The sequence below is a fragment of the Mobula birostris genome, chromosome 5, assembly GCF_030028105.1.
Source record: "Mobula birostris isolate sMobBir1 chromosome 5, sMobBir1.hap1, whole genome shotgun sequence".
Classification (NCBI taxonomy): Eukaryota; Metazoa; Chordata; class Chondrichthyes; order Myliobatiformes; family Myliobatidae; genus Mobula; species Mobula birostris.
In genome coordinates, this window is record NC_092374.1 from 51,993,932 (window position 1) to 52,019,625 (window position 25,694).

Below are 25,694 nucleotides of genomic sequence, written 5' to 3' on the forward strand. Positions count from 1 at the left end.
CCCCTTGCTAGGAGTCACACTACACATTGCCTCTGTTCATTATCCAACTACCTCATCTTCAACACTATCACTCGAGTTCCTATCCCCCTGCCAAATTAGTTTAAACCCGCTTCAACAACTCTAGCCAAAGACCCCACAAAAATGTTAGACCCCCTTCAGGTTCAGGTGTAACCCATACCTTTTGTACCTTCCCCAGAAGTGACCCAAATGATCCATACATCTGAACCCGTGCCCCCTGTACCAGATCCTCAGCCACACATTCACCTGCCAAATCATGCTGTCCTTGCCCTCAGTTACACATGGCACAGGCAGCAATCCAGAGACTACTACCCTGGAAGTCCTGTTTCTTAATTTTCTGCATAGCTCCATCATCATCCCTGAGGCCTGACATGGTCATTCTGTCATAAACTACACTTCAAAGTCCCCAAATTTGCAAAATTAATGGCAAAATGGGTCCTAAAAATATCTATTCTGGAACTTCAGGAAACATAAGCATTTTGATGCATTAACAGTTACAGTAATTCTTAATTTAGGAAACTTCCCATTCAAATAAATAAGATTCTTTAAGTGAAGTTTACTCTCTTTTCCATGGAGTTTAGCAGAAAGATGGTGAGGAAACTTATCACTCTTCTGTTCTGTTATTTTGTCTATTCAAACAAGAGATCTTTGTTGCAAGGATAAAGCCTACAAGTTACAACAAGCAATGAAAACTAACTCAAAGGTTTGATGATGCCAATCATAGGGCTCACTGGAAGATGAAGAATAGGAAAATTTGGCAAAGGCAAAATGATATTTGATTATTCACAACTGTTTCTTCTAATATGAATTTTGTGTACTTTACTTGGATTACTTAATCTTATAGAGCAAATAACGTATTGGATAAAATATTAATAGAATACAGTTCAACAACCATATAACAGCAAATTACAAACCAGTAGGTTTTAGACTTGATTCCTCTTCTAGTTATGATTGTTTATTTTTGGAGTTTGGGCTTCTCAGAAAATTAACTGCAACAGCCACATAAATACTTTGGCTACAGTGCTAGATATCCTGAGCCAGTTACTCAACACAAAGCCTGCTGCAAACTAAAAGCGCAAATCAGGAATGTGATGGAATACTCTCCACTTAACTGAATGAGTACAACTTCAACAATTCTGCAAAAAAAAAAAACTTTACAATTTCCAGCACAAGGGAGCATACTTCATTAACACCTTTATAAGCATTTTGTCCAGACTATTCTGACAGCACCTCGAAGATCCACAGCCTCTACCACCAAGGATGACAAAGTTAGAAGGTGTACATGAACATCACCAGCTCAACGTTCATTTCCATTTAATAATGATCTTGTTTCAAAGATATACGATTGGCCCTTCATCACCATTTGATCTAAATTCTGGTACTCCCTTCCAATGTGATAGGAGTTAATTAAAGACAAGGGCTAGAGCAGTTCCAGGTTAAAGCTCATTAGCATCTTCTCAAGGGTAATTAGGGAGAAGCAAAAAAAGGCTGGACTTACCAGTGACATTGACCTCTCAAAAATGAGTAAGTCGCACACACACAAAAGTCTTGTCTGCAATCTTTTAGCATGCAGATCATTCCAGGCAACAGAGGCTACTTCTTGCCACTGACATTCATACTGAAGTGCCAAAATTATCTCACCAGGGAAGTTTACTACTGCGATTTGTTGTTGCATGCACCTCCTTCCCCGAGGAGAAAAAGAAAAAATATCCGTGTGTGTTGCAACATGTGTAGCAGACATACTACCATATACAGCTGAGATGGCATAGCTGGAAAGTGTGTACAAAGCATAGGCGGACAGTGCGACTGTGACACTGAATTATTTTCAATTTGCTATTTGTGGTCATTTCCACTGGATTTGACAGGGTGTGCAATGCCAAAAATTTGTTTCCAATGTTGTAACCAGATGCTAAAGGTATCATTGGGCCATTGATATCTCTAACCACCCTCTATTTCCACTCTCTCCTTTCCTGGGCTCACTCCCATTCAAGCTTTCTCTCACCTTCAACCCATCTCTTTCTCCTGAAACACTGTATAGGTTGACACAATTTCTGCTGTAAATTCTGTGCTTCCATTACTTTTGTTTGTTTCCCAAGATATGGCAGATGAACTGTATTTGACTTTCCTCAAAGAGAGGCACATATGACATGCCTCAACTTAAATTAGTTTCAAAGACAGCAAAGGACTACTAAATGATGAAATTCCTCATGCTCAACATGCACTAATTGGGGAAAAATATAATTTATGTCCCATAAAGGATCGAGTCCTTACACAAGGTGAATTCAAAAATATCAGACCTCAACACTCTTTCAGCCTAACATGGGTCACTATTTTAATGATCACTTTTAAGCATGAAGAGTTAGAAATTCATATATTGATTGTGTCTCTTAATTCCACAAGTGCCTTCACTGTTAGAAGATTTGTATGTACAGTAGCAGCATTGAAAATTCTGGGCTACATCATCAAAGAATTCCTTCAAAGAATGGAAAACAAAATGTGTGCTGGCTGACAGAAACGCTTTCACATTTTTTGACTGTTAAACGACCACTACACCCTTAAAGCTCCCTGTCATATCTTGTTTTGTTTCACTAACACCTTAATCTTTCTCTTTACACAGTCAAAATTAAACATATTTCATACAATTTCACAAATTAACCCATTAAGGGACCACAAAGTCAAAGAATATTTCTCCTCAGCCTTCTTTTCCTTTAGCTTCTCAGTCCTTCCACAAAATAGAAACTTTTGAAGTTGAAACTTGGTGTTATTAATTAATACGTCTTGAATAATTTGGTCTCGTTCCGTGCCACTGTGTGTCTCAGACATCTTACAATAAGCCTTGGGAAATTCTAATGAAAGTATCCTTTAATGTACAAAGAAAACAGTGAACTAATAACCAACAACCATTGACTTTGGCTCAGGATAACACTGCAGGGGATCCCCAGAACATTGTCTTGGGTTCATACACCTCAAGCTGTTTCATCAATAACGAACGCTGTTGGCAAAACTGGGATTTATACCCCATCACTACTGTCTTTAAAATTTCTTCAACTTCTGTTGTCCTGTTATCGAAGCTATAATGCTTTAACACAATATATTCATCAATGAGTAGAGTAGGGCATATGATGTGAAAGGCACATGTACAGTAAATGGAAGCATTTCCATAACTATACAGATTTTAAAGGATAGATATTTCAGATTGCTTTGGAAAAAGTTTAACAATTTCTTGAATTGTGTTTTAGGAATGATATTCACTACAGCACTTGTGTTGAAAGGAAGAAACTTTCACAAGATAATGAGAAAAAAAAATTCCAATAATAGTTATTTTCTTTTCTCTAAAACTTTTTGAAACTCCTCCGATATTGAAAGAGAAAATCCACACATGCAACGTAACTCAGACATTTATTTTTCTGAGGCAAATAATGTGCCATGTAACATTCACACCATGCAACTGTCAGGCAATGACAATTTCCATCATCAAAAAACCATAAGACCTTAAGATCTGGCATCCACAGTCATCTGAGGCAACAAATTCCACAGATTCAAAGTTCAAAGGTCAAAGTAAAATTTATTATCGGTGTACATACATGTCACCATATACAACAGAGATTCTCTTCTTGTGGGCATACTTAGCAAATCTATAGAACAGTAACTCTAAACAGGATCGATAGGTAACAAATTGCAAATGCAGATATAAATAAATAGCAAAAAACAACAACCATGAAATTACAAGATAAAAGAGTCCTTTAAAGTGAGAACATCAGTTGTGGGAACACCAGAAGTAGAATGAGTATAGTTATCCCCTTTAGCTCAAGAGCTTGATTGTTAAGGGGTAGTAACTGTTCTTGAACCTGGTGGTGCGAGTCCTGAGGCACCTGTACCTTCTACCTGATGGCAGCAGCAAGAAAACAGCATGGCCTGGGTGAAGATTTTTGAAGATGGATGCTGCTTTTCCACTGCAATGTTTCATGTAGACTTGCTCAATAGTTGAGAGGGCTTTACCCATTATTTACTGGGCTGAATCTACCACCTTTTGAGGATTTTCCACTCAAAGCCATTGGTGTTCCCATACCAGGCCATAATACAGTCAGTCAGCACCAAGAAATACCTCATCTCTGTTTTAAATAGACGTCCCTCTATTCTGAGGTTGCACCCTATGGTTCTAAACTCCTCCACTATAGGAAATATTTTCTCCACATCCACTATCCAGGCCTTTCAACATTTGATAGATTTTAATGAGATCCTCTTTTCATTCCTCTAAATTCCAGTGAATACAGGCCCAGAGCCATCAAACTCTCCTCATATGATAAGCCTTTCATTCCTGGAATCATTTTCATGACTTTGAACCTTTTCCAATACCAACATGTCCTTTCTTAGATAAAGGGCCCAAAGCTGCTCATAATACTCCAAGTGTCGCCTCACCATTACATTTTAATGGCTCAGCATTACATCCTCGCTTTTATTAGACCTCTCAAAATGAATGGTAACATTTCATTTTCCTTCCTCACCACCGAATTAACCTGCAAGTTAAACTTCAGGGAACCTTGCATGAGGATTCCAAAGTGCCCTTGAACCTGTTTAGATATCTGTCTACATTTTTATTCCTTGTACCCAAATGTATGACCGTACATTTCCCAACCCTGTATTCCATCTACCACTTTTTTACCTATGCTTCTAACCTAAGTTCTTCTGCAGCCTTCCTGCTTCCTCAATACTATCTTCCCCTCCACCGATCTTCAAATCGTCCACAAACCCAGCTACGAAGCCATTAATTCCATCACCCAAATCAATGACATGCAATGTAAAAAAAAAAGCAATCCTAACACTGACCCATGCAGAACACTACAAGTCACCGGCAGCCAAGCAGAAAAGGCTCCCTTTGTTCCTAGTCTTTGCCTCCTGACAATCAGCCAATGTTATCGATGCTAGTATACCACTACTCACACAGGCACCACAGAGAGTGGTGAATCTGTGGAATTTCACACAGAGAGTGGTGAATCTGTGGAATTCTCTGCCACAGTAAACAGTTGAGGCCAGTTCATTGGCTATATTTAAGAGGGAGTTAGATACGGCCCTTGTGGCTAAAGGGATCAGAAGGTATGGAGGGAAGGCCGGTACAGGCTTCTGAGTTGGATGATCAGCCATGATCATACTGAATGGCAGTGCAGGCTCGAAGGGCTGAATGGACTACTCCTGCACCTACTTTCTATGTTTCTCTGTCTCTTCAAAGGCCATCTGAAAATTGAAGTACACAACTCCCACCAATTCTCCTTAGTCTATCCTGTTTGTTATTTCCTGAAGAGAGTCCAACAGATTTGGCAAGCGAGATTTTCCTTTACAGAAATTATGCTGACTTTGGCCTTTTTTATCACGTGCCCCAAAACCACATCCCGATCAATCAACCCCAACATCTTCCCAACCACTGAGGTCCGGCTAACTGAGCAAAAATTTCATTTCTTCTGCCTCCCTCCCTTCTAAAAGAGTCCTTACCAGTCCTCCAAAACCATGCCAGAATCTAGTAATTCTTGAAATATCACTACTAATGCCCCCACAGTATCTTCACCTATCCTTTTCAGAACCAGCATGTGTGCAGGAAGCAGTGCCAATGCAGTCGTCAATGTAGCGAAGGAAAAGTGGGGGACAGATACCAGCAACACACATCAAAGTTGCTGGTGAACGCAGCAGGCCAGGCAGCATCTGTAGGAAGAGGTGCAGTCGACGTTTCAGGCCGAGACCCTTCATCAGGACTAACTGAAGGAAGAGTGAGTAAGGGATTTGAAAGTTGGAGGGGGAGGGGGAGATCCAAAATGATAAGAGAAGACAGGAGGGGGAGGGATAGAGCCAAAAGCTGGACAGGTGATAGGCAAAAGGGGATACGAGAGGATCATAGGACAGGAGGTCCGGGAAGAAAGACGGGGGTGGGGGGGGGGACCCAGAGGATGGGCAAGAGGTATATTCAGAGGGACAGAGGGAGAAAAAGGAGAGTGAGAGAAAGAATGTGTGCATAAAAATGAGTAACAGATGGGGTACGAGGGGGAGGTGGGGCCTTAGCGGAAGTTAGAGAAGTCGATGTTCATGCCATCAGGTTGGAGGCTACCCAGACAGAATGTAAGGTGTTGTTCCTCCAACCTGAGTGTGGCTTCATCTTTACAGTAGAGGAGGCCGTGGATAGACATGTCAGAATGGGAATGGGATGTGGAATTAAAATATGTAGCCACTGGGAGATCCTGCTTTCTCTGGCGGACAGAGCGTAGATGTTCAGCAAAGCGGTCTCCCAGTCTGCGTTGGGTCTCGCCAATATATAAAAGGCCACATCGGGAGCACCGGACGCAGTATATCACCCCAGTCGACTCACAGGTGAAGTGTTGCCTCACCTGGAAGGACTGTTTGGGGCCCTGAATGGTGGTAAGGGAGGAAGTGTAAGGGCATGTGTAGCACTTGTTCCGCTTACATGGATAAGTGCCAGGAGGGAGATCAGTGGGGAGGGATGGGGGGGACGAATGGACAAGGGAGTTGCGTAGGGAGCCATCCCTGCGGAATGCAGAGGGGGGGGGGAGGGAAAGATGTGCTTAGTGGTGGGATCCCGTTGGAGGTGGCGGAAGTTACGGAGAATAATATGTTGGACCCGGAGGCTGGTGGGGTGGTAGGTGAGGACCAGGGGAACCCTATTCCTAGTGGGGTGGTGGGAGGATGGAGTGAGAGCAGATGTACGTGAAATGGGGGAGATGCATTTAAGAGCAGAGTTAATAGTGGAGGAAGGGAAGCCCCTTTCTTTAAAAAAGGAAGACATCTCCCTCGTCCTAGAATGAAAAGCCTCATCCTGAGAGCAGATGCGGCGGAGACGGAGGAATTGCGAGAAGGGGATGGCGTTTTTGCAAGAGACAGGGTGAGAAGAGGAACAGTCCAGTTAGCTGTGAGAGTCAGTAGGCTTATAGTAGACATCAATGGATAAGCTGTCTCCAGAGACAGAGAGATCATATTTTTTTTTTTTTTTTTTTTTTTACTTATTTTTATGTACACATTCTTTCTCTCACTCTCCTTTTTCTCCCTCTGTCCCTCTGAATATACCTCTTGCCCATCCTCTGGGTCCCCCCCCTTGTCTTTCTTCCCAGACCTCCTGTCCCATGATCCTCTCGTATCCCCTTTTGCCTATCACCTGTCCAGCTCTTGGCTCTATCCCTCCCCCTCCTGTCTTCTCCTATCATTTTGGATCTCCCCCTCCCCCTCCAACTTTCAAATCTCTTACTCACTCTTCCTTCAGTTAGTCCTGACGAAGGGTCTCGGCCTGAAACGTCGACTGCACCTCTTCCTACAGATGCTGTCTGGCCTGCTGCGTTCACCAGCAACTTTGATGTGTGTTGCTTGAATTTCCAGCATCTGCAGAATTCCTGTTGTTTGCGGACAGATACCAGAATAGGTTTGGAACATAGATTGTTCCACAAAGCCAACAAAATGGCGGGCATCACTAGGACCCATACGGGTGCCCATAGCTACACCTTTAGTTTGGAGGAAGTGGGAGGAGCCAAAGGAGAAATTATTAAGAGTAAGGACCAAGTCCGCTAGACGGAGCAGAGTCCTGGTAGAGGGGAACTGGTTAGGTCTGGAATCCAAAAAGAAGCGGAGAGCTTTGAGACCTTCCTGATGGGGGGTGGAAGTATATAGGGACTGGACATCCATGGTGAAAATAAAGCGGTGGGGGCCAGGGAACTTAAAACCATCGAAAAGTTTCAGAGTGTGAGAAGTGTCACGAACATAGGTAGGAAGGGATTGAACAAGGGGGGATAAAACAGTGTCGAGGTATGCAGAAATGAGTTCGGTGGGGCAGGAGCAAGCTGATACAATGGGTCTACCTGGACAGGCAGTTTTGTGGATCTTGGGTAGGAGGTAGAAACCGGAAGTGCAGGGTGTGGGAACTGTAAGGTTGGTAGCAGTGGATGGAAGATCCCCTGAGCAGATAAAGTCGGTGATGGTGTGGGAGACGATGGCCTGGTACTCCTTAGTGGGGTCATGATCGAGGGGTAGATAAGAGGAGGTATCCGTGAGTTGTCGCTGTGCCTTGGCAAGTTAAAGGTCAGTGCGCCAGACTACAACAGCAACCTCCTTATCGGTGGGTTTTATAGTAAGGTTAGGATTAGTGCAGAGGGAGTGGAGAGCAGAGCGTTCGGAAGGAGTGAGGTTGGAATGGGAACAAGGTGCAGTGAAGTCGAGACGGTTGATGTCCCGTGGGCAGTTACCCCACCTCCCCTTCGTACCCCATTCGTTATTTATATACACACATTCTTTTTCTCTCTCCTTTTTCTCCCTCTGTCCTTCTCACTATACCCCTTGCCCATCCTTCCCCTCCCCCTTTTCTTTCTCCCTAGGCCTCCTGTCCCATGATCCTCTCATATCCCTTTTGCCAATCACCTGTCCAGCTCTTAGCTCCATCCCTCCCCCTCCTGTCTTCTCCTATCATTTCGGATCTCCCACTTCCCCTCCCACTTTCAAATCTCTTACTACCTCTTCTTTCAGTTAGTCCTGACGAAGGGTCTCGGCCCGAAACGTCGACTGTACCTCTTCCTCGAGATGCTGCCTGGCCTGCTGCGTTCTCCAGCAACTTTTATGTGTGTTGCTTGATTATGAAGCAGCAAGTTTTATGCCTTATTCCTGATTTCTAAAAAATAATCTTGGATTTAAACACCAGAATCCAACGGCATGATGTATGTATTTATTTATTATAACTTAAGAGTGATTTTGTATGTCTTACCCTGTACTGCTGCCACATAATAATAAATTTCAGGACATATGCAAGTGAAAATAAAGCTGATTTTATAATTCTATAACCTATCCATTTTATTTAATGACACCACACTGCAGAATCCTTACAATCAACATCTTAATAATTACTATTGACTGAAACCTAGCCCAGCAAGCTCTACGTAGGAATTCTGCAGCAAATAACTTACAATCAGCAACTTGCAAGTTGGATTATGAAGGAATTCTCATAATTAATACGGTATAATAAAACTTTAAACCATCCTACCGATAACTTTTTTGACTGGCCGTATTTCTATCATACCAAATGTTTCCTCCTTTCAGTACTAGTACAGCATACAATCCAAAAAAGTGGGAAAACATCTACTAAACAACACACAGAAATGCTGGAGGAACTCAGCAGGCCAGGCAGCATCAATGGAAAGAGAGTAACAGTCGACATTTATACTTTATTGTCGCCAAATAATTGATACTAGAACGTACAATCATCATAGCGATATTTGATTCTGCGCTTCCCACTCCCTGGATTACAAATCAATAGTAAATATTAAAAACTTAAATTATAAATCATAAATAGAAAATTAAAAAATGGAAAGTAAGGTAGTGCAAAGAAACCGAGAGGCAGGTCCGGATATTTGGAGGGTACGGCCCAGATCTGGGTCAGGATCCATTCAGCAGTCTTATCACAGTTGGAAAGAAGCTGTTCCCAAATCTGGCTATACGAGTCTGCAAGCTCCTGAGCCTTCTCCCAGAGGGAAGAGGGGCAAAAAGTGTGTTGGCTGGGTGGGTTGTGTCCTTGATTATCCTGGCAGCACTGCTCCGACAGCGTGCGGTGTAAAGTGAGTCCAAGGACGGAAGATTGGTTTGTGTGATGTGCTTCGCCGTGTTCACGATCTTCTGCAGCTTCTTTCGGTCTTGGCTGAGCCCCTTCATCAGGACTGTCAGAGGGCAGCAGAGATCACAGAGGGGGAGCAGCGAGAGAGGGTTTCACCAAACTCCCATTGAAGGGAAGATTTAAACTTCTTCAGGGTAGGGATCCCTGGAAGAGACTTTGCAGAGTAGAAGTCCAATCACTAACAAGAGAAACTTCTTCCAAAGTCATCTTAAATCTCCACTCTTATATCTCCAAGGACTTGGCAATATCACAATACGCCATACTGCAGCCCCCACACCTTCACTGCTAAATGCAAAAGTTCAAGAACTTTTAAAGGCAATAGTGATGGGGAATAAAAGTTAGATTTGTCGACCATATACACTATAATAAATTAGAAAATCTGCAAAGTAGATCTCGTTGCATACTACAGAAATCCACGTAATTAGAACATTTGCTGGATTTAGCATCTGTTGAAATCACCACAGAATATCAGGGACATTGCAAAATTAATGTTCATCTATATGCATTTCTTATTTGATAATGACTTTTGCAATATGAATTAAGAAACCAGAAATAATATGGTTCAATGTATTCTGCTTTTGGCTTCAATATGTCAGCAAAGATGAAAGAAATCTTGGTCTTATAGTGTTACATGCAAATATTTGCATTCTTAATCATCCAATTCATTGTTTTTATTGACCTGGGATTGAGAATGAACTGAGAGTTGGTTCTACTTATTTTATTTTAACTGTTGCAATACCCAACTCCCTATTATCAGGTGATACATGTCAAGATAAATGAATTCAATGAGGCGATGATTCCGATGGCACAAATATTCAATATACAAGTAGCTGCAACTCTTCCATCCACTCCAGTGTGACTGATAAATTATGTCCTTCAGTGTGCTTTGTCTATCAATTTAAACAATGAATTAATTCTCTGAAGTGTTTTTTTTCTTACTCTCCTGCTCACAGGATATGAATGACAAGAATCTGAATCTACTGCAGTTTGGTTTTCATTCCATAATACTGTGATACAAAACCAAACTGCTGTAATCTCAAACTTTAGGGTTTCACATTTTATTGAAAAATAAACAATCTGACAAGGTGTTCCCTTGGACCTACAGGAGATAAATGCAGAATTTTCCAGGTCCCTAGCAGAGGTACTTAGTGACAGGAGAGGTACCAGAGGATTGGAGAACAGCCAATGTTGTTCTGCTGTTTTCAAAAAAAAAAAAAGGTTCTAAACAGAAACCAGGAAATGATTTGCCAGTGAGCCTGACATCAGCTGTGGGAAAGTTATTGGAAGGTATTCTAAGAGAGGGGATATCTAGTATTTGGATAGACTTAGACTGCTTAACGATAGTCAGCATGGCTTCATGCGTGGTAAATCATGTCTGACCAATCTTCTTCTTCTCCATCTTGTTTTATGGTGGTTGGCATCCAGCTTAATGGCGCATCACCGCCACCTTCTGATCCGGAGTGTGCCATAGACTTACATTCTAAATTCTTTCACCCAATCTCTCTCTCTCTCTCTCTCACACACACACACACACACACACACACACACACACACACACACCCCCTAACCTTCACTTTATCCACCCATCATTGGCCATTCTAGTACCCTATTCCTGCTTATCTGTCATATCCTATAAAAAACTCCTGTACCCCTTAAGGAAGCTAAAAATACCCTGCCCGGTACTCTCTCACCCATGCCCAGCAACCCTTTTAATGTGAATTCCTGCACCCCCAATTCCCTTAGATTAATTCTCATCATCTCTCTTTGTATCCCATACTTCCTGTAACTCAGAACTACATGTTCTACTGACTCCTCTTCCTGACATTCCTCATACAATGCTGTCTGGTGTTTCCCTATCATTTTCAATGTTCTGTTTAATGCACAGTACCCCAGTCTTAACCTAGTCCACACAGTCTCCTCTCTTTGTATCCACTACCTACCCTAGTAGCTGCAACAATTTTTTGTATTTGATATAAATGCCTCCCTTTCACCTCCCTGTCCCATCTTCCTTGCCACATTTGGTTGATTTTTTCCCAGATTACACACTTAACCTCTTTACTGATACTAATGTGTATTTCTATATGTTCTTTCTTTAACGCCCTGTTTGCCAACTCATCCACCCTCTCATTTGTCTTCACTCCTACATGTGCTGGAACCCATAGAAACTTTACCTGACCTCCCTGATTTGCAATTCCTGTGACTGACTGAAGAACTTCATAAAGAACATCTTGCCGACTATTTCAGTGAAAAGGCCTTAAACTTGCTAGAACTGAGGATGAATCTGAGCATATCAACACTTTGACTTGCCTAGCTTTCTCCACCCATCGCGACGCAACACTGTATACACCACTAACTTATTAGATAGTCTTCTGCTGATTCCAATTTCTTTTGCTGGTACAGCCACCCGAAACCCTTTCACTCCTGTTTCAGGTTCCTTAGCACCATCCATATAAATCTGAGTATAATCACTATACTTTTCTATCACATGCCAGTTAAATGCATTTACCAAATCAGTTTTATATTTATATGACCAATCTTATACTGTTTTTTGAGGAGGTTACCAGGAACGTGGATGAAAGCAAGGCAGGGGATGTTGTCCACATGGACTTTAATACGGGATTTGATAAGGTCCCACTTGGGAGGCTGCTCAAGAAGTTTCAGTTACTCAGCATTCAGGATGAGGTAGTAAACTGGATTATACATTGGCTTTATAGGAGAAGCCAGACAGTGGTAGTAGCAGATTACGTCTCTGACTGGCGGCCTGTGACTAGTGGTGTACCGCAAGGATTGGTGCTGGGTCCTTTGGTGTTTGTCATCTATATCAATGATCTGGATGATAATGTGATAAACTGGATCAGCAAATTTGCAGATAACACCAAGATTGGTGATGTAGTGGAGAACACGGAAGGATATCAAGGCTTGCAGAGGGATCTGCTTCAGCTGGAAAATGGTTTGAAAAATGGCAGATAGAATTTAATGTAGACGTGTGTAAGGTCTTGCACTTCGGTAGGTCTTACGCAGTGAACAGTAGGGCACTGAGGAGTGTGGTAGAACAGAGGGATCTGGGAATACAGGTACATAATTCATTGAAAGTGGTAGCTCAGGTAAAAAGGGTCATAAAGAAAGTTTTTGGCACATTGGCCTTCATAAGTTAAAGTATTAATTACAGGAGATGGGATGTTATATTGAAGTTGTGTAAGCCATTGGTGAGGTCTAATTTGGAATACTGGATGCAATTTTGATCACCTACCTACAGGAAAGTTGTAAACAAGGTTGAAAGAGTGCAGAAAAAATTTAAAGGATGCTGCCAATTTTGGAGGACCTGAGTTAGGAGGAGAGATTATATAGGTTTGGACTTTATTGTTTAGTATGTAGAAGAAGATGTAGAATTGAGAGAAGATTTGATCGAGGTATACAAAAGTATGTGGGATATAGATCAGGTAAATGTAAGCAGGTTTTTTTCCATGGAGGTTGTGTGGGACTACAAGAGGTAATGGATTAAGGGTGAAATATGAGAAGTTTAAGGGGAGCATGAGGGGAAACTTCATCACTCAGAGGGTTGTGAGAGTGTGGAATGAGCTGCCAGCACAAGTGGTGCATGAGAGCTCGATATCAATATTTAAGTGAAGTTTGGATGGGGGTACATGGATAGTAGAGATATGGAGGGCTATGGTCCAGGTGCAGGTTATTGGGAGTAGGCAATTTAAATGATTTCTACATGGACTGACTGGGCCAAAAGGCCTGTTTATGTGCTGTACTTCTCCATGACTAATCTACCTTATGTTCTGTTGGTAAGTAACTATTGAAAGAAAAATGTGTACACTCTTCAATTTTCCTTGCTGGAATATTAACACATGAGGGAATCAAATTGGTTGAGGAAATCTTGGAGAAGAATGCAACAAATGTTCACATGTGCCAGTGATTTTAAACCTGAATCTGATTCTGACAGACAGAACATTCAAGGAGTAAATTTGTTCTGCAATTAGATTTAAGATTTATTTTGATTGGACAAATAAGTTTCTCATATGTGTTTTATCCATCCGAAAGTTCTTTTCCCTCAAGATTCACAAGCTCAAATCCTTAGACCTTCTCTGATCATAAGATAAAACTATGATTTACGGACTGTACAGCACAACCACTATCAATTACATGCAATAATACAGCTAGCCAATGAACATCTTATTGAGTCTGTTCCTGTAGTAAAACTTGCACAATGTTAGTATTTAGTTAATTCATGGCATAATAAACCAAATATGAAAATTTTTATTTTAGACCTAACATAGATTATATTGCGCTGTTGAGCCCCTATCAGCGTTTCCAGTTTTAGAATGATATCATCCCAACACCACAGGCATTCCTAATATTTTTGCAAAGGTACTTCAACATTATGAAAAGATTATGAGAAGGTGGTGTAACAGTGCTAATGCTTCAGGATAGGTTCTAATTCGCATGTAGCAGAGGACCTGGTTTCATAATGAAGCTGAGAAAATCAAACATATTTACAGCCAGGACATCTGTTTCCCCTTATTGTACTTGTCACATCGAGACAATTACTTTATGATAGAAGGACTACATATCATCCTGACAGTACATTTTAATCCTGCTGTACTTTGGTATGAAATATTCCCATAGGTAGGCATTTTACTCTTCATCAGTAAGATGCAAACATGACTTAGAAATTCTTTCAGTCCGATTCCAAAATTAATAACTGGATCGTTATTTTGTGTTCTGAGAGTCATGAAAGTAACCGCGGTAATGTAGTGGTTAGCCGGACACTATTACAGCTTAGGGTATTCCAGAATTTAGAGTTTGATTCCAGTGCTGTTCTGTAACGAGTCTCTGTAGATCCTCCCCATGGAATGTATGGGTTCTCTCCCACAGTCCAAAGGCGTACTGGGCAAGTTAACTGGTCACTGTAAATTGTGCCATGATTAGGGTAGGGTTAAATCAGGTTTGCCAAGGGTTACTGGGGCAGTGTGGCTCGAAGGGCTGGAGGAGTCTACCCCATGCTGTATTGCTAATTAAATAAATAAAGAGAAAAGCCAAATACACACTAAAACACCATTATACACCCTTTATTAGATGTAGTCATTACACATGTTGAGATTCTGCATCACCAAAACTGAGAAATTTAAAGTTATTGTTTGGGAACTGACTAAAAGCAGGGAATACTCTGACTCTGCTCATGGCATTTTACCACAAATTAAATGTTTAGGTAAAGGATAATCTGTTAAGATGAACTTTCCAGCCACAGTTTTCCAATAACAGACTTGGGAAACAACCAACTTCTCCAACCATTCAAATAATGACTACGTATTCAGCAATTTTATTTTGTTATCTTACTACAGATATTTTCTGTCTCTCTGCAAGTTAACAACCAATATGCCTACACACTCTGTAAAATAAAGTCACTGACAGTGATTTCACTACTTTGAATATATATACGTAAATGGTAGCTCACTGTTCAGAATTAAACCCTTTATAATTCTACTTAACCACCTTCATCTGCGAAACTGAAATGCTATGCAAAAATGTTCCACTGGATTTATTATACAAGTTAAACAGTAAGTAAAATTAAATTCAAAGTAATCTTTAAAATGCTCTCAGTTGTAATTTTCTTCTCAAATTGAAATTAAACTGTATGATTGATGCAAGCATATCTACAATATGATGAAAGAATATAATTACATGCTGATTATTGCTTAATTTTGCTGTTGGGAATCATAAGGTACTCCCAACAGAATATAAAGGTCTTAAAAAAGACTTAGTATATTAAACAGTTATTATATTAACCTGCATTGTTACCTACATCTACATATCTGTTCTAATAACAGACAGATTTAGAAGGTAATTACTCACACCTCTTTTGAAATTCTGCAACATGCCTATCTCTGTATGCAGTTCAGTGAGGTTAAAGAGAAACAGAAAAAGGAGTAAAATATATCATCCCACCAGTTTGTCCTGTTCTTCAATGGGACAATGTCTCATCTGTGACCCAATACTGTATTCATCTTCTCCCCCTACTGCCGTATTTCTTGGTACCTTCACTTAAGAAATCAATACAAATTCCACATTTAAAATAACATTTGTCTAAGTACTGATTTCCATTTGCAAGAGATCATTTACATCTCTTCTACTTTCTGCATATAGAAGTGTTCTTGTAAGGTATGGATCTAATCTTTCAGCCCTTAGTCCTTGACTCAACAACCAACAGAAATAGTTTCTCTTTATCTGTTCTATCACTTCCCCTTATAATACCAATGAAATCATTCATTGTCTTCCTGAAGACAGGTAATATAACTACATCACCTTTTGGATTATTTCATAATTTCTAAGTGTCCAGGTGCAGTTTTGATGCACTTACACACCACTCCCCCTAAAAGCCAATATATTCAATCCAAAACATGACCCTTAGAATTGTGAATACTTTTCCTGATCTACCTTTGATCAACAATTCCTCTTAATTTGCTCTGTCAGATAAAAGCCTTGTCCCTGTTTGTGTAACAAAAAAGATACCTAATGGCAAAAAGTAAAGAATAGTGGACTGGGGTAGGTCATTTAGTACTACTCCACCATTCAGTCCAATTGTGGCTGCTCAACCACTTCAGAATTCTATTCCTGTCATATCACCATATCCCTTGATTCTGCTGAATATATACAAGCTGGCCTCTGCTGACTTCTTAGGAAAGAATTTCACAGTACTAGTTGAGTTTTTTGTTGATTGTTGTTCAAAAATGACACACCACATATCCCAGAGTTGCAGCCTTTGATTCTGAAGTGCAGCCACTGGGAAAGCTCCTGCAGTTTGATGGAGGTTGCTCTAGGTTTCAATGAGATCCCCTCTCATTCTTCTGTACTCCACTGGATTTAGGCCTAAGCCATCCAAAGTCTTCTCATAAATTAATCCTGCCAAGCCAGGAATCTGTCCAGTAAACTTTTACCGTATTCCTCCATAGCAAGAACATCCTTCCTCCGATAAGGACTAGAAACTACAAACAAAACTCCGGATGGGTTCTCACGAAGTTCCTGTACACAGTAGCAACAATGCATCTTGACTTGTTGTCACAAAGCAGTACTTTAACTAACAATGTCCTCAATTCCTCCCCCCCCACAAAGATGCTGCTTTCTTCCAACAGATTAATTGTACCTCCAGATTCTAATGTTTTCAGCTTACTTTGTCTTCAGGCTTCTTTATTTCTCTTTTCAAATCCTCTTGCAATTAAGTCCACCATATCATCTGTTTTGCTAACTGCTTGCTGCATTGCAATGTTTGCTTTCAGCGCCTAGTGCAGAAAGATGTCCACTCTTATTGTGCCTTCATTCTTCCTAATCACCAGAAATTAACTTGCCTTCTATTTTTAAGAACTCAAGGGAATAATCTCATATTTATCTACATTGAATTGCATTTTCCTTGCAATCACCACCCCAACTTGCCCCGCTCTCCATCATCCTCCCAACTCACACATCCATCACTCTCCTCCCCTACTACACCTCCCCAACCATTACGTCATCAGACTTAAAGGCGTTACACTGAATTCCCTCACTGAAACATACAGTATTGTGGATAACTGAGGTTCGAGCATTATCAAAAGCCTTTGGAAAGTCCAAATACACCATTTCCAGTGGGTCACTCTTATCTATTCTACTGGTTGCATTCTAACAAAAAAAAATTATTCTGCATGTTTTCATTTAATAAATCCATGATGACTACATTCAAACATGTTGGCATATATCTGCACTAATATCTACTTTGTAACTTTGATGCATTACATGACAACAATGCGACATCAAAAGAAATACATGATTGGATTTAATATCACAATAAAATATAGACAATGGTAGTTTCATCAAAGTGACAAATTAGTAATACTCTGTACCCAAATAAATCTACAGGAAAAGAAATAAAAGTTTCTTGGACAAAAATAGATAACACCGCATCTACGGAATCTGTAGAAGGAGAACCAGAATTAATATTTCAAGTCACTGGCCCTTTACCAGAATTAAATCATTAACTGAATATAAGGTTAACTCTATGTGGTTGTATTGATATACTTGTTTTAATAAAAGATAGGCTCAAGAGGGCTCTGATGAAAGGGCAATGATCTGTAATGTTAGCTCTGCTTCTCTACAAATGATGACTGGCCTCTTATGGACCAGCCGACCCGGGTGGGGGGGGGGGGGGGGGGGAGGGTGTTCAAGTAGGGTTAAACTCACCTCAGCATATCTTTTACAGTTCAGGTTGCCAACTTCCTCACTCCCAAATAAGGGACAAAAGTAGCAGTCAAATCCTGGGACACTTTACCCCAGGAAAGACTACCATGACCATGAAGCCTTGCACGGGCACCTGTCTGTGCATGTGTGTCGTGTGCATGTGATATGCGCATGTGCATATGTGCCGATATCCCCCCCCCACAAATCGGTTTTGCCTTCATCTTCTCGACTATACTGTACATACATTATTTCTACTTTAATAGGCTGTGTATTTATCACATAATTCTTGCTTTTACTATATGTTAGTGTTATTTATTTTCGGTTTTATGTGTTATTTGGTACGATTTGGTAGGTTATTTTTTGGGTCTGGGAACGCTCAAAAAAGTTTCCCATATAAATTAATGGTAATTGCTTCTTCGCTTTACACCATTTTGGCACGAAAGGTTTCATAGGAATGCTCTACCTTAGCAGGGGAAATACGGGACAAACCAATTTAGCCCAATATACGGGATGTCCCGGCAAATACAGGACACTTGGCAACCCTATGTTCAAGTTCAACAGTGCGTGACAGGGAATGAGGAAAGGTGCAGCTGACTCATATCGTTTTCTTGCGGCCCGGTAGCCCATGCTCTGCAGCCCAGTACCGGTCCGCAGCCCGGTGGTTGGGGACCGCTGCCTTAGAGGGTTGCTGTGCCTGTGTAGTATTTAAACTAAGATGGCAAAAAGTGACTAGAACAATGTTCATAGAGGACAAATCAGAAACTTTTTTTTAAGTACATCAACTCCCTTGATGATTATGTTTCCTGTCCAATAAGGAGATACTGTTTCATCTGGTTCGGGGATACAAGTTGGACCTAGAATCTATGTAAAAGTCCTTGAGGATCAGTAATCATTGGATGGTATACTTCAGATTAATAATGGAGAGCATCAAGAAAAAAGTACAAAGTAAAAAAAAAAATCAAAGATGGCTAACTGCAATGGAATGATGGATATCGTGGAGAAGAAACTGTGTTGATACAGGCAAGCCAACACAGATGAACTGCAGGCAAACATACCTTTTTTGATGAGGTAATACAGTGAGTTAATGAAAGGAATGGTGAACGTACTCTTTACACAAAAGTCTGGATAACAATAGGGTCAATTGCAGCTTGGTTAGCAAACTGGTGGTGGAAAGGCAGTAAGTAAATGGCAAATAGTTGTTTTATGACCCATCTAAATTGAATGATGGTAGAGAGCGATGTCTGCAGGGTCCAATGCTGGGGCTTTTTTTGATACACTATTAAACTAATTTGGACATGGATGCAGAGATTAAATTTTTACATCTGCAGATGACATAAAGCAGGGAAAAAATGGTAAACAGTGAGGTGGATACTTAAAGATTGAAAGACAACATATATAATAGCTGGCAGGGTGAGCAGAGAAATGACATGAAATTTAATGCAGAAAAATGTGAACTGATATACTTTCAGGACAAGGACGATAAGTAATTTGAACTGAACAGCAAATTACTAAAGGCAGCATTATAGTTAGTGTTTCTGTTGCATTACCCAGCAAACCAGCGTCAGTCCTGACCTCAGTATGCAGTCTGGTATACATTTCTGCTAGATGCTTCAATTTCCTCCTGCATCCCAAAGATATTCTATCTACTGTAAACTGAGCCAGATGTAATGAGTAGTAAAACATCATGGGAACTGTGTCAGAGTTGATGTATAAGAGGGAAAGTGTGACAGCAAAATAAGTGGGGATGATGGACTAATGAGGATGCTTTGAGGGCTGGCATACTTCAATGGGCTGGTGGCATTCTACATGTAACAAAATGTGCATGATATAATGGAGAACAATAGGAGGAATTAGTTATACCACTACAGAAATGCTTGCATCCTATGATTCATAAAGGCATTGAGTACAAAAACAGAATAGTAAGTTATCTTAAATCCATGCAGTTCTGCTGACAGAATGTGTGCTGATAGGAACCAAATTAAAAAGCATTCACAAAAATGTAATAATCTTTTGATTGTTACCTGAGCCACATGAAAACTGGCACAGGATTAATAAGATCAGAGAGTTTAATGCGTGGCTCATGGCTTAATGGGGAAGAAATGGGTTTGAATTTGTGGGACATTAGCACCAGTATTAAGGAAGGAGAGATCTACTCTGAAGGAACGGGCTCTACCTGAACCATGCTGGGACTAAGGCACAGGTGAATCATATAGCTAGGGCTGTAGATAATGCTTTAAATTAAATAATATGGTGGGGGTGGGGTTCCACAGCTTGTAGAAGCATGGATAAAGGAAAAGGGAAGGGGAATTGCAGAAGAGGCTAGCGATGTCAGGAGAGGGAAGGGGAATAGACGGAAAGAGCAGAGCACCCCTGTGGTCGTTCCCATCAACAATAAGTATACTGTTTTGGAGACTGTTGGTAGGGACGACCTACCAGGGACAAGTTGTAGTGGTCACATCTCTGGCACTGAGATTGGACCCTCAGCCCAGAAAGGAAGGAGGGAAAAGAGGAGAGCAGTAATGATAGGGGATTTGATAGTTAGGGGGACAGATAAGAGGTTCTGTGGGAGAGATTGAGAATCCCAGATGGTCTATTGCCTCCCTGGTGCAAGGGACCGCGATATCTCGGATCGTGTTCTCGGTATTCTCAGGAGAGAGGGTGAGCAGCCAGATGTCATGGTCCACGTGCAGACCAATGACATAGATAGGAGTAGAGATGAGGTCCTGAAGGAGGAATATAGGGAGTTAGGAAAGAAGTTAAAAAGCAGGACCTCAAGGGTGGTATTGCTGCCTGTGCCACGAGACAGAGAGCGTAGGAACAGGAAGTTATGGCAGATGAATGTGTGGCTGAAGAGTTGGTGCAGGGGGCAGGGGTTCAGATTTCTGGATCATTGGGATCTCTTCTGGGGAAGGTCTGACCTGTACAAAAAGGACGGGCTGCACCTGAACTGGAAAGGGACCAATATCCTGGCGGGCAGGTTTGCTAGAGCTGTTGGGGAGGGTTTAAACTAGTTTAGCAGTGGGCTGGGACTCAGAATGTGAGTGCAGAGATTAGGGTAGAAGGACAAGGGCATGATGCTGTGTGTTCCGAGTTGATGAGGAAGGACAGGCAGGGGACAAAACATAAATGTAGCCAGTTAGAGGAGTTGAAATGTGTCTATTTCAATGCTAGGTGTATTAGGAATAAAGGGGATGAACTTGGAGCATGGATCAGTACGTGGAACTACGATATTGTGGCCACTACTGAAACTTGGCTGGAGGAAGGGCAGGATTGGCTGATGCAGGTACCGGGGCTTAGATGTTTTAAAAGGAATAGGATGGGAGGTAGAAAAGGGGGGGGGGGGTGTAGCATTACTGGTCAGGGATAGCAGGGATAGTATCACGGCTATAGAAAGCGACGACGCTGCAGAGGGAGTGTCCATCGAGTCAGTGTGGGTGGAAGTCAGAAATAGGAAGGGATCAATCACTGTGCTGGGAGTAGTCTATAGTCCCCCAGATAGCCCTCGGGACACCAAGGAGCAAATAAGCAGGCAGATTTTAGAATGGTGCAGGAAATACAGGGTGTAGTTATGGGTGATTTCAACTTCCCTCATATTGACTGGCACCTCCTGACTGCAAGGTGGATAGATGGGGCTGAATTTGTCAGGTGTGTTCAAGAAGGATTCCTGACACAGTATGTGGACCGGCCGATGAGAGGAGAGGCCATACTGGATCAAGTTCTGGGCAATGAACTTGGTCAGGTTGCAGACTTCTTGGTGGGGGTGCATTTTGGTGACCACAACTCCCTTAGCTTCAGCATAGCTATGGAAAAGGATAAAAACAGACAAAATGGGAGAGTGTTTAACTGGGGAAGGGCCAACTATGAAGGGATGAGTCAGGAACTAGTGAGAGTAAATTGGAAACAGATGCTTAAGGGTAAAAGCACAGAAGTAATGTGGAGGAAGTTTAGGGACCACTTGTGCTGGGTTCAGGATAGGTTGTCCCACTGAGACAAGGGAAAAAATGGTAGGAAAAGGGAACACGAGGAAATCTGCAGATGCTGGAAATTCAAGCAACACACATCAAAGTGTGTTGCTAGGAAAAGGGAACTGTGGCTGACGAAACGTGAGGCAACTCGTCAAGAGGAAGGAGGAAGCATATGTTAGATATAAGAAGCAAGAAGCAGGAGGGGCTCATGGGAAATATAGGGTAGCCAGGAAGGAGCTTAAGAAAGGACTTAGGAGAGCTCGAAGGGGGCATGAGAAGGCCTTGGCATGTAGGATTAAGGAGAACCCCAAGGTGTTCTATGCATATGTGAAGAACAGAAGGATGACAAGAATGAAGGATAAAGGAGGCAACATGTGCCTGGAGGTGGAGGAAGTTAGGGAGATCTTTGGTGAATACTTTGCTTCAGTATTCGCAAGTGAAAAGGACCTTGATCAGGGCGAGGTCGAATCTTCAGAAGTTTTCCGATGACTCTGCCATAGTTGGATGCATCAGCAAGGGAGATGAGGCTGAGTACAGGGCTATGGTAGGAAACTTCATCACATGGTGTGAGCAGAATTATCTGCAGCTTAATGTGGAAAAGTCTAAGGAGCTGGTGGTAGACCTGAGGAGAGCTAAGGTACCGTGAACCCTGTTTCCATCCAGGGGGTCAGTGTGGACATGGTGGAGGATTACAAATACCTGGGGATACGAATTGACAATAAACTGGACTGGTCAAAGAACACTGAGCCTGTCTACAAGAAGGGTCAGAGCCGTCTCTATTTCCTGAGGAGACTGAGGTCCTTTAACATCTGCCGGATGATGATGAGGATGTGCTACGAGTCTGTGGTGGCCAGTGCTATCATGTTTGCTGTTGTGTGCTGGGGCAGCAGGCTGAGGGTAGCAGACACCAACAGAATCAACAAACTCATTCGTAAGGCCAGTGATGTTGTGGGGATGGAACTGGACTCTCTCACGGTGGTGTCTGAAAAGAGGATACTGTCTAAGTTGCATGCCATCTTAGTCAATGTCTCCCATCCACTACATAATGTACTGGGTGGGCACAGGAATACATTCAGCCAGAGACTCATTCCTCCAAGATGCAACACTGAGAGTCATAGGAAGTCATTCCTGCCTGTGGCCATCAAACTTTACAACTCCTCCCTTGGAGGGTCAGACACCCTGAGCCAATAGGCTGGTCCTGGACTTATTTCATAACTTACTGGCATAACTTACATATTATTATTTAACTATTTATGGTTCTATTACTATTTATTATTTATGGTGCAAATGTAACAAAAACCAATTTCCCCCGGCATCAATAAAGTATGACTATGACTGTAAGAACAGGCCTGTGTACTGGACAATGTGGAGATTAAGGAAGATGAAGTGTTGGATCTTCTTAAAAACATCAAGTTTGATAAATCCCCAGGGCCAAACGTGATACACCCTGGGTTGCTGTGGGACGTGAGAGAAGAGATCGCTGGAGCAGTAGCTATGATCTTTGAATCCTCTTTGGCTGCAGGGGAGGTGCCGGAGCATTGGAGAATGGGAAATGTAGTTCCCTTGTACAAAAAACATAATGAGAATCCTGGGAACTATAGACCAGTAAGCCTTACATCAGTGGTCTGCAAACTATTGGAAAGGATTCTTAAGAATAGGATCTACGAGCTCTTGGAGAAGTACAGTCTACTCAAGGATAGTCAACATGGCTTTGAGAAGGGAAGGTCGTGCCTCATAAGCCTGAGTTTTTTTGATGAGGTAACAAAAGAAATTGATGAGGGTAGGGCGGTAGATGTAGTCTACATGGATTTTAGCAAGGCATTTGACAAGGTCCCCCACAAAAGACTCATCCAGAAAGTCATGAGACATGGGATCAGTGGAACCTTCACTGTTTGGATAAAAAATTGGTTTAAAGGAAGAAAGCAAAGGGTAATAGTTAAGGGAAGTATTTTGCCTGGAGGTCGGTTTTATAAATGCCCTGGATGAAGAGGCGGAAGGATGGGTGTGTAAGTTTGTGGACAACACAAAGACTGGAGGAGTTGTGGATGGAGCTGTAGGTTGTTGAAGGTTACAAGAGGACATAGACAGGATGCAGAGTTTCAGAAAAGTGACAGATGGAGTTCAATCCAGATAAGTGTGAGGTGATGCATTTTGGAAGGACAAACCAGAAGGCTGAGTACAGGGTTAGTGGTCGGTTACTTAAGAATGTGGATGAACAGAGGGATCTTGCAGTTCAAATCCATACATCCCTCAAGGTCGCTACATAGGTTGATAGGATAGTTAAGAAGGCTTATGGGATGCTAGGCTTCATTAATAGGGGGATTGGGTTCAAGAGTGGATAGGTCATGTTGCAACTCTACAAATCTCTGGTGAGACCACACTTAGAGTACTGTGTTCAGTTCTGGTCACCTCATTAGGAAGGATGTGGAAGCTAAGGAGAGGGTGTAGAGGAGATTTACCAGGCTGTTGCCTGGATTGGAAAACAAGTCTTATGAGGCAAGGTCAGCAGAGCTGGGACTTTTCTCTTTGGAGTGCAGAAGGATGACAGGGGACTTGATAGAGGCCTACAAGATTAAGAGAGGCATAGATATGGTGGATAGCCAGTACCTGTTTCCCAGGGCACGAACAGCAAATACCAGAGAGCATATGTACAAAGTTAAGGGAGGGAAGTTTAGGGGAGACATCAGGGTTAAGTGTTTTTTTTAAAAAAAAACAGAAGGTTGTGGGTTCCTGGAATGACTTGCCAAGGATGGTGATGGAGGCTAAAATATTAGGGGTATTTAAGAGCCTCCTGGACAGGCACATGGATGAAAGAAAAATAGAGGATTATGGGGTAGTGTGGGTTTAGTACTTTTTTTTTTAAAAGGAATATATGGGTCAGCACAACATCGAGGGCCAAAGGGCCTGTAATGTGCTGTAGTATTGTAGTGTCTAGTGTTTATATGTCTCCAGAATAAAGAATACAACAAAAAAAAATGTTTAGGAAGGGATAAGAATTTAACTTCAGGCAACTTAGAGGCAAAATTTAGAAGGGTGTTTAATTCAGGACTGAAGGTGTTATACTTGCATGTGGCATATGAATAAGGTAGATGAACTTATAGTGCAGTCAAAAATTGGCTGGTATTAAATTGTGGGCATCACTGAGTCACAGCTGAAATAAGATCACAGCTGTGAGTTAAACATTCAAGGATACATATCCTATCAAAAAGACAGGCAGGTGTGTGGAGGAGCAGGAGTGGGTCTGTTGCTAAAAAAAATGAAATCACATCCTTAGAACGAAGTGACATACAATCAGAAGATGTATGATCCTTGTGAGTAGAGTTAAGAAACTGCAAAGGTACAATTTGAAGTCACAGGATTACTTTATCCAAAGAAGAAGCATTCTAAAGGGAGGAGAAGGCAACTATGGTTGACAAGGGAATTCAAAGACAGCATAAAAGCAAGAGAGAGCATACAATATAGCAAAAATAAATGGGAAGTTAGAGGATTGGGAAGCTTTTAAAAAGCAACAGAGGGCAGCTAAAAAGTAATAAAGAGAGAAAAGATGAAATGTAAAGGTAAACTAGCCAATAATATAAAAGATATCGCAATTTTTTTTTAGATAAAGAAGAAAGAGACAAGAATGGACGTCGGATCAATAGTAAATGACGATGGAGAGTTAGTAATTGGCAGATAAACTGAATGAGTATTATGCATCAGTCTTCACTATGGAAGACACTGGCAATATGCAAGAAATTCAAGTGTGTCTGGTAGAAGTGATTGTAGTCACTATTACTAGGGAAGAGGCACTTGGAAAGCTTAAAGGTTTGAAGGTAGATAAATCACCTGGACCAGATGGACTACGACCCAGGGTT